This window comes from Mustela nivalis (assembly GCF_964662115.1).
Source record: "Mustela nivalis genome assembly, chromosome: 2".
Taxonomy (NCBI): Eukaryota; Metazoa; Chordata; class Mammalia; order Carnivora; family Mustelidae; genus Mustela; species Mustela nivalis.
In genome coordinates this window covers 148598755-148608770 of record NC_139021.1, presented here as the reverse complement: position 1 = coordinate 148608770, position 10016 = coordinate 148598755, and the positions used below count along the sequence as shown (strand labels likewise).

The window sequence follows — 10016 nt, the reverse complement described above, 5'->3', positions numbered from 1 at the left end:
ATCAACAATAGATTTGTTCCTGTTTTAAAACATTCTGTCACTGCATTTGGAAATAGCAGGTACTCCAGATTCTGGCATTCTGCCTAAAGTCCCAACTATGTGACCTAAGCTCTCTGGAACTCTCTAAGCCTCACTTTCTGCTTCTGTAGAAGAAGGGGTTCATGGTTATTGTGAAGAGTAATAGAAATAATAGTTTCAGTGACCAGCATAGAAAACATAAATCTTGAACATATGATGATGATGATGATGATGAAAACTTGGACCACAAAATGTGTTGCATATTTTTAAATATTCAAGGGCAATATCACTAATATTATTATTATGTTTACTTACAAATTAATATTATTTAAAAAATGTTGGGCACCTGGGTGGCTCAGATGATTAAGTGTCTACATTCAGCTCAGGTCATGATCCCACGGTCCTGGAATGGAGTCCTCCATTGGGTTCCTTGCTCAGCAGGGCATCTGCTTATCCCTTTGACCCTCCCTGCTCTTGTGTTTTCTCTCTCTCACTCTCTCTCTCTTAAATAAATAAATTTTTAATAAAAAATAATAAAATGAATAAATAACTACCATGCATTATAACTATGACAATGTCAATAACTCTGCCTATTGATGCTCTATTACACTATGTTAATGATCATAATATTACAACTAAAATTTGAGGAACAAAGAAACATTGGCATCATATAACAAGTGAGTTATGTGCTTCTCACAAGAACATGAATGGAAAGATCCTATCATCTACATTCTACAGAGAGTGAAAGCAAAGTTCACAAAGGTTAACTACCTTTCTAAAAATGACCCATCTTGGGGCACCTGGGTGGCTCAGTGGGTTAAAGCCTCTGCTTTAGGCTCAGGTCATGCTCTCCGGGTCCTAGGATCGAGCCCCGCATCAGGCTCTCTGCTCGGCGGGGAGCCTGCTTCCCCCTCTCTCTGCCTGTCTCTCTGCCTACTTGTGATCACTGTCAAATAGAAAAAATAAAATCTTAAAAAAAAAAAGAACCATCTCTCAGGAGTTAGAACTCAGTATTGAACTAATACTGAGCTCAGGTCCTACTGTTTAAAGAATCTGCTGGCTAAACCAATTAGCTATTGGCCTAGTCACCTTCATGGACAAATAACTTAATCCTGCTCCTCTGAGAACTTTGTGCTTGTTGATGTCTTTATTGTAGGTTAGAACAGCATTGATGATTCTGGAAAGAGATGCCCATGGAAATGGGGAATGGGACAACTGTCTAAGAATTCACCTTGGAGGGTTTTCCTGCCATCCAGCACCTGGGAAAGGTCCTCTTCCTGGTGCACCTGCTGGCATACCTGGCCTCCATTGCAGGCAATGTGGTCATAGTCACCATCACCTGTACTGACTCCAGGCTCCACACACCTATGTACTTGTTCCTCAGCATTTTCTCCTTCTTCGAGTGTTATTTCGTAAGTGCTGTTATTCCTAAGTTGCTTGTCATCTTTCTCTCAGCAAACCATTTCCTTTCTTGCCTGTTTCATACAAGCCTTTGTCTCTTTATTTCTGGGAGCAGCAGGATTCTTCCTCATAGCAATGATGTCTCTGGATCGGTATGTGGCCATTTGCAAGCCTCTATACTACCCGACCATCATGAACCTGAAGACTTGCTTCCTCCTGGTCACTGCCTGCTTCGCTTTGGCCTTTCCTCTCATCACTGGTCTGCTAGTAAAAGTCTCCCAGTTATCCTTCTGTGACCCCCATGTCATCCCCCACGTTTTCTGTGACATTGGCTCCTTGATTCATCTCTCCTGTTCTGACACCAGGTCTGTTGAAATGTTGGCCTTTGTTCTCACTTCCTTTATCCTGTTGACATCCCTTATCATAACCATCATTGCATACAGCAACATAGTAGTCACAGTCCTGCAACTTCCCTCAGCCAAGGAGAAACAGAAAGCTTTTTCCACCTGCTCCTCTCACTTCATAGTCCTCTCTCTGATGTACAGCAGTTGTGTGTTCATATATGTGAAACCAAAGCAAACGAACAGGCTGGAGTCCAACAGGGAGGCTGCCCTTGTAAATACGGTGGTGACCCCACTGCTGAATCCTGTCATCTACACTCTGCGGAACAAGCAGGTTCACCGGGCTCTGGGGGAGACGATGTGCAGAAAGAAAGAATTAAGATAAAAAAATCACATGACCTTGGTGTGGAAGTCTTCAGAAAAACATTTGTCTTCATTCTGGACAATGTAGCAGGCCAAAGAGTTAATCAGTGTCTCTGGGAGTCACACTTGATCAACACATTTTAGCAAAATGGACATCTGTTTCTCAAGGTCTCATTTTAGTTGGGTCTGCATAATTATCTTCTCCATAAATTTTCCATCTTTGGATAACAATGATTCATTGCAAAATCCTTTACTGAATTGTTATTCTTCCCTCTGATTAAACCATGTACACTTAATTTCCAAAATTTAGTTATTTATACACTTTTTATTTCACTTCTTTCAAACCAATGACATGGCTGAACAGAATTAATAATGATTTGACAAAAAGCATTTAGATTATTAAAATAATAGAAGGTTGTATATTATGTTGTGATTCAGAAGGAAATGATGGAAATAGTACCAGTGCATTGGTCCACATTCCCTCCATGCCTGGACCAGGGAAATAATGATTATAGTACCCTTCACATTGGAATATATATTGTTTGCATCAGGTGTGCTCTTAAATGTTGCTTTTGGGGGGCGCCGTAGTGGCTCAGTGGGTTAAAGCCTCTGCCTTCAGCTCAGGTCCGATCCCAGCAGGGAGCCTGCTTCCCTTCCTCTCTCTGCCTACCTCTCTGCCTACTTGTGATTTCTGTCTGTCAAATAAATAAATAAAATTAAAAAAAAATTTTTAATGTTTTTGGGCCTTATTTTATATATATATATATATATATATATATATATACACACATATATATATATATATATATACACATTGATCCCATTCTAGAGAGAAATAGAATTTTTCACAGGTCCAGACCATTCTCTAAGGAGAAGGAAAAACCACCACAGTCCATGGTAGAGCAAATCTCCTATTTCCTATATTATTTATTCTAGCTTCAGGATAATGCACACTTATGATTAGTTCTTATCCTAAGCTCTTACCACAGATGGGTTCTGTATACCAGTTGAAGGGTGTACTTATTTAATTTTGCTATAAATTCTGCCAAGGTTTCAAGTAGGTGGAATTTAAGTTATTGGCTTCTCTATTTCATATTGTTAAGGAAAAAATTTTTTCCTGGTTGCCTTGTATTGTCAACTGTAAGATTATCTTCTGATTGACAATGTATTCTAAAACCAACAATTCCATGATCTGAATCTGTAAACCTTTGTACTTTTTACACTATTTTTTTCCAGCTAGGATTTGTCTTTTTATTCATCAGAAGGAACATATCTATAAAGGCTGAGACAATTTTTTTTTGTTTGTCTTTAACCCAAACCCAGAGGTTAGATTATTTCAAATACATTTTGAGAAACATGTTCTATGCCATGAATAGATCCAATTTGCCTCCCAAAATCACAGATGATTCACTATACACATTGTATTAAAAGAAATTTGCAAAAGCTATGATCATAGTAGGAAAGTGGGTACGGGCTCTGTTACAGGAATTGGAAGAAAGAGAATGATGTCTTAGGGAAGAGGAAGTGGAATGGAATGCAACGAGACCAGAGTAGACTCTGAATCATTTGCACTGGGCAAGCTTGCTTTTGCCTTAGACTAACTGATCAACTTCCAAGAACACACAAGTCACCTTCTCCATTAAATATGGAGATTGAGCCAGATGACCTCTAGGGTCCCCTTAAAAATACTCACGGACATAGTAGCAAGATGCATGAGGAACATGGAAATAATGTTCTGCCCTGAGAGTTGAACAACTGAAGAGTGTATGGAAGTGGTTGAGGTTCAGTAATGAAGGAATAAATCAAGGAATGTGGTCAAACTACTGAAAAGAGTATGAGCCTCCCCAACATTTTAGTCATGATTGGATAATAATTTATTTTACTTAAACTAATTAAAGGCACTTTATAATACCTTGAGATAGAATATGGTTGAAGAGTGAACCTAACAAACACAAAAATGAAGACTAAAAATCTGAAACTGAGTCTATAATCCAAGGTTGATGGTTACCAGCCATAGATGGTACCAAGATAAGGAAAAACCCTAATGTAGAAATTAGTGTACTAGATTCTGGTGCCATAAAACATTTTATTTTATTTTCTCAAATTTTTTATTTATTTATTTGACAGAGAGAGAAAGAGAGAGAGGGATCACAAGTAGGCAGAGGCAGGCAGAGAGAGAAGGGGAAGCAGGCTTCCCGCCGAGCAGAGAGTCTGATGTGGGGATCCATCCCAGGACCCTGAGACCATGACCTGAGCCAAAGGCAGAGGCTTAACTCACTGAGCCACACAGGCACCCCCCAAATTAGCCAATTTTAATTTTTTTTCTATAGGAAAAGAAACTTGAAGGTTTTTTTTTTTTTTAAAGGTCAAGCAAGAATCAAATCGACCGTTAAACAGACCGGTCGGGGCCACCCCTTACAGAGAGGGTGACCCCTCCCTGCCTCACAGACTAACTTTTATAGAGCAAAGGCCATGTGGTTGGGCCTGGCCACACACAGGTGGCGAATGAGATTGTAACACACAAAGAAAGCTGCACAGTCATGCTAGGTCATACACGGGTGGTCAACTGAATTACAATTCATCTCATAGTAGCTATTTGAACTAGCCTATCTCCTTAGTCAGAATTGGTGGCCAAAAGGCAGGGCCCACACTCCTTGGTAACTAGGGAGACAGTATGCGCACTTTACTGACTGGATGTCTCCACCTGACCGGATTTTTTTTTTTAATTTATTTATTTTCAGCATAAGAGTATCATTATTTTTTCACCACACCCAGTGCTCCATGCAATCCATGCCCTCTACAATACCCACCACCTGGTACCCCGACCTCCCACTCCCCCGCCATATACACTATGGAGTCTTATGCCTCCATCAGAAGGTTTTTTTTTTTAAGATTTTATTAATTTATTTGACAGAGAGAGAGAGATAATGAGAAAGAGAGAGAGAAAAAGAGCAGAAATGGAGGGAGAGGGAGAAGCAGGCTCTCTGCTGAGCAGGAAGCCGCCTAATGTGAGGCTTGATCCCAGGACCCTGGGATCATGACCTGAGCCAAAGACACACACTTAAACTACTGAGCCATCCAGGTGCCCCCATAAAACGTTTTATTGAGACAAATCCCCTAAGCTAATTCTATGTTGAAGATACTTCCAATAATAAGTTTTAAACCACTTCATTGGCATGTGATTCATATATAAAAGCTGTAGATATTTGCTGTATACAAGTTGATATGTTTTGAGATAAGTATACACCTTGAAACCATCATCACTATCAATGCCTGGAACCTATCTATCACCTCCGAAAATTTCTTCCTGACCACTTGGTTGTTAATATTTTTTCCTTATATTCCAGGTAAGAGCACTTAAGATCTAGCCTCCTAGCAAATTTTTAAGTACACAATAAAGTATTGTTGACCATAAGCCCTATGTTATACAGATCTCTAGAATTTATTTATTATGTATAACTGAAACTTGATCAATACATCCTTATTTCCATACTCTTTCCAGCCCCTGACAATACTTGTATGCTCTGCTTCCATATTATTTGTTTAGATTCCAGATACAGGTGAGATCATGCAACGTTTGTTTTTCTGTCTTGGTCTTTTTTCTGTAGAATAATGTCCTCCAGGTATACCCATGTTCTTGCAAGTGACAGGACCCTCTTTGTAAAGGCTAAATGAGATTCCATAATGTATATATGTCACGTTTTCTTTACCCATTCCTTTTTACATGGACTTTTAGTATATTTTCCCTTCTTATCTATGGTGAATAATGCTACAGTGAATTGGGAACACAGATATCTCATTGAGACCCATATTTCAATTCCTTTGGATGTATATCCAGAGGTGGGATTGCTGGATCAAATGGTAATTTCGTTTTGAAATATTTCAGGAAACGCTATATTGTTTACCAGAGTGTCTGTACCCGTTACAGTTTCATAAATACTGTACAAGGGTTCCTTTTTTTCCACATCCTTGAAAATACTTATCCTTTGTTTTTAGTTTTGTTTTGGGTTGGTTTTTTTGATTTGGTTTGGTTTGGGTTGGGTTTTTTTGTTTGTTTGTTGTACCCATCTAAAGAAGCATGAGGTGATATCTCATTGTCATAATACTTGTATTTTTTCTTAGTGATGTTTGTGTTTCTATTACTGATGGTGAGCATCTTTTCATGTACCTGTTAGCCCTTTGTATGTCTTCTTTGGAAAAACGTCCATTCCGTCTCACTGCCCATGTTTTTCCACTTTTTCGAAGTTTTTGTTCAAAATTCAGTTAGTTAATATACAGTGTAATATTAGTCTCAGGTGTATAATTTAGTGATTTAACACTTACATACAACCCCCAGAACTCTTCACAAGTGCCCTCCTTATTCCCACCTATTTCACCCATCCCTCCCGCAACCTCCCCTCTGGTAACCATTAGTTTGTTCTCTATAGTTAAAAGTCTGTTTCTTGGTTTGCCTCTCTCTCCCCCCACCTTATGCTCACCCCCCCCCCTTTTTTTTTGCTTATTAAATTCCACATATGAGTGAGAGGACATGGTATTTGTTTTTCTCTGACTTATTTCACTTACCGTAATACTCTTTAGCCTCGTCCATCCATTCTTTTTGATGGCTGGGTAATATTCCATTGTGTATATATCATATCCTCTTTATCCATTCATCAGTTAAGAGATATTGGGGCTCTTTCCATAATTTGGGTATTGGGGATAATTCAGCTATAAATATTGGGATGCAAGAATCCCTTTAAATCACCATTTATTAATCTATTGGGTAAATAGTAGTGCAATTGCTGGATAATCTAGTAGTTCTATTTTTAACATTTTTGGAACCTCCATACTCTTCTCCAGAGTGGCTGCACTAGTTTGCATTCCCACAAAGAGTGCAAGAGGGTTTCCCTATCTCTGCATCCTTGCCAACACCACTTCTTTCTTGTGTAGTTATTAGCCATCCTAAGAGTTGTGAGATGGTATCTCATCATGGTTTTGATTTGTATTATCCTGATGATGACAGATGTTGAGAATCTTTTTTTTTTTAAGGCTTTTAGTAAAATTTTTTATTTTTTATAAACATATATTTTTATCCCCAGGGGTACAGGTCTGTGAATCACCAGGTTTACACACTTCACAGCACTCACCAAAGCACATACCCTCCCCAATGTCCATAATCCCACCCCCTTCTCCCAAACCCCCTCCCCCCAGCAACCCTCAGTTTGTTTTGTGAGATTAAGAGTCACTTATGGTTTGTCTCCCTCCCAATCCCATCTTGCTTCATTTATTCTTCTCGTACCCACTTAAGCCCCCATGTTGCATCACCACTTCCTCATATCAGGGAGATCATATAATAGTTGTCTTTCTCTGCTTGACTTATTTCGAGCGTATCATGCTTAGCGAAATAAGTCAAGCAGAGAATCTTTTCATAAGAAAATATGTTAGCTATCTGTATGTCTTTTTTTGAAAAGTATCTATTTGTATCTTCTGCCCATTTCTTAACTGGGATATTTGGTTTTCGGGTGTTTATTTGCTAAGTTCTTTGTAGGTTTTGGATACTAACCCTTTATCAGATATGTCATTTGCAAATATCTGCTCCGTTAAATGGGCTTCTTTTTAGTTTTGTTGATTGTTTCCTTTGATGTGCAGAAGCTTTTATCTTGATGAAGTCCCAGTAGTTCATTTTTGGTTTTGTTTCCCTTGCCTGTGGTGATGTGTCTAGCAAGAAATTGTTATGGCAAAGGTTGAAGAGATTTCCTCTTGTGTCCTCCTCTATGACTTTAATGGCTTCCTGTCTCATATTAAAGCCTTTCATCCATTTTCAATGTATTTTTGTGTACTGTGTAAGAAAATGGTCCCGTTTCATTTTTACATTTAGCTGTTTTCCCAACATCATTTTTTGAAGACACAGTCTTTTTTTCCATGGGGTATTCTTTCCTGCATTGTCAAAGACTACTTGACCAAATAGTTGTGGGTCCATTTCTGGGTTCTCTATTTTGTTTCATTGATTTGTGTGTCTGTTTTTGTGCCAGTACCATACTGTCTTGGTGACTACACCTTTGTAATACAGCTTGAAATCTGGAATCTTGATGCCTCCATGTGTTTTTCTTTTCAGAATTGCTTTGGTTTCCATGAATTGTTTCAGTTCTTCTTTGATCTCCTGGTTGATCCAAGCATTCTTAAGCAAGGTGGTCTTTAGCTTCCAGGTGTTTGAGTTCCTTCTGAACTTTTCCTTGTTGATTGAGCTCCAGTTTCAAAGCATTGTGATCTGAGAATGTGCAGGGAATAATCTCAGTCTTTTGGTATCAGTTGAGTCCTGATTTGTGACCCAGTATGTGGTCTATTCTGGAGAAAGTTCCATGTGCACTTGAGAAGAATGAGTATTCTGTTGATTTAGGGTGGAATGTTCTGTATATATCTATGAGGTCTATCTGGTCCAATGTGTTATTCAATGCTCTTGTTTCTTTCTTGATTTTCTGCTTCGATGATCTGTCTATTTCTGAGAGAGGCGTGTTAAGATCTCCAACGATTAATATGACTCTTTATTTTGATTAACAGTTTTCTTATGTAATTGACCATTCCCATATTTGCGACATAAATATTTACAATTGTTATATCTTCTTAATGGATAGTCCCTTTAAGAATGATGTAGTGTCCTTCTGTATCTCTGACTACAGTCTTTAGTTTAAAATCTAATTTGTCTGATATGAGAATCGCTACCCCAGCCTTCTTTTGAGGCCCATTGGCATGAAAAATGCTTCTCCATCCCTTCACTTTCAGTCTGGGTGTATCTTTAGGTTCAAAATGGGTCTCTTGTAGACAACATATGGATGGGTCCTGTTGTTTTATCCAGTTTGCAACCCTGTGCCATTTTATGGGTGCATTTAGACCATTCACATTGAAGGTGATTATTGATAGATAACGTTTTTATTGACATCGTGTTACCTTTGAAGTCTTTCTTTATGTAGATTGTCTCTATATTTCTGTTCAATGCTGTTCTTGAGCTTTTTCCTCCTTTAAAGAAGCCCCCTTAATATTTCCTGCAGTATCAGGTTGGTGGTTGCATAGTCTTTTAAGTCTTGTCAGCTTTGGCTATTTGGGGTCTTTTGTGGCTCCTTACAACTTTTGGGCCTCTTTGCTCTACCTCTTTGAAAAATGTAAGTGGTATTTTGATAGGGATTGCATTTCATGAGTGTATTGCTTTGGGTAATATAGACACTTTGACAATGTTTATTCCTCCAATCCATGAGCATGGAGTGCTTTTCCATTTCTTTGTGCCCTCTTCAGTTTCTTTCACAAGCGTGTTACAATTTTCAGAGTACAGACCTTTTGCTTCTTTAGTTAGATTTATTTCTAGGTGTCTTTTGGTTTTGGTGCAATTGCAAATTGGGTCAATTCCTTTATTTTATTGCTGTTTCATTATTTGTATATAGAAATGCAAAAGATTTCTGCACATTGATTTTTTATCCTATGACTTTGCTGAATTCATGTATGATTTCTAGCAATTTTTTGGTGGAATCATTTGGATTTTTTATGTAGAATATCATGTCCCCTGTGAATAGTGAATGTCTGACTTCTCCTTTGCCACTCTGGATACTCTTTTTTTTTTTCTTTTTATTTCCAGATCAATGAGGCTTAGACTTCCAGTACTATGTCAAATAGCAATGGTTAGAGTGGACATCCCTGTCTTGTATCTGACTGTGGGAAAGGCTGTTTTTCCCCATTGAGGATGATATTACATATGGGTCTTTCATATATGGTCTTTATGAGGTTGAAGTATGTTCCATCTATCCCTACTTTGTTGAGGGTTTTTATCAGGAAAGGATGCTGTACTCTCTCAAATGCTTTTTCTGCATCCATTGACAGAATCCTATGGTTCTTTTCTTTTATTTAGATGGTGTATCAAATTGATTG

At 38.3% G+C, this 10016-nt stretch overlaps 1 pseudogene across 1 annotated transcript; it reads left to right on the top strand.

The window, feature by feature from the left end:
• The first annotated feature begins 1202 nt into the window (after positions 1-1202).
• LOC309860425 (olfactory receptor 6E1-like) lies at positions 1203-2145 on the top strand (annotated as a pseudogene). Its single transcript has one exon. The product of its transcript is annotated as an olfactory receptor 6E1-like (transcript).
• Positions 2146-10016: the final 7871 nt, after the last annotated feature.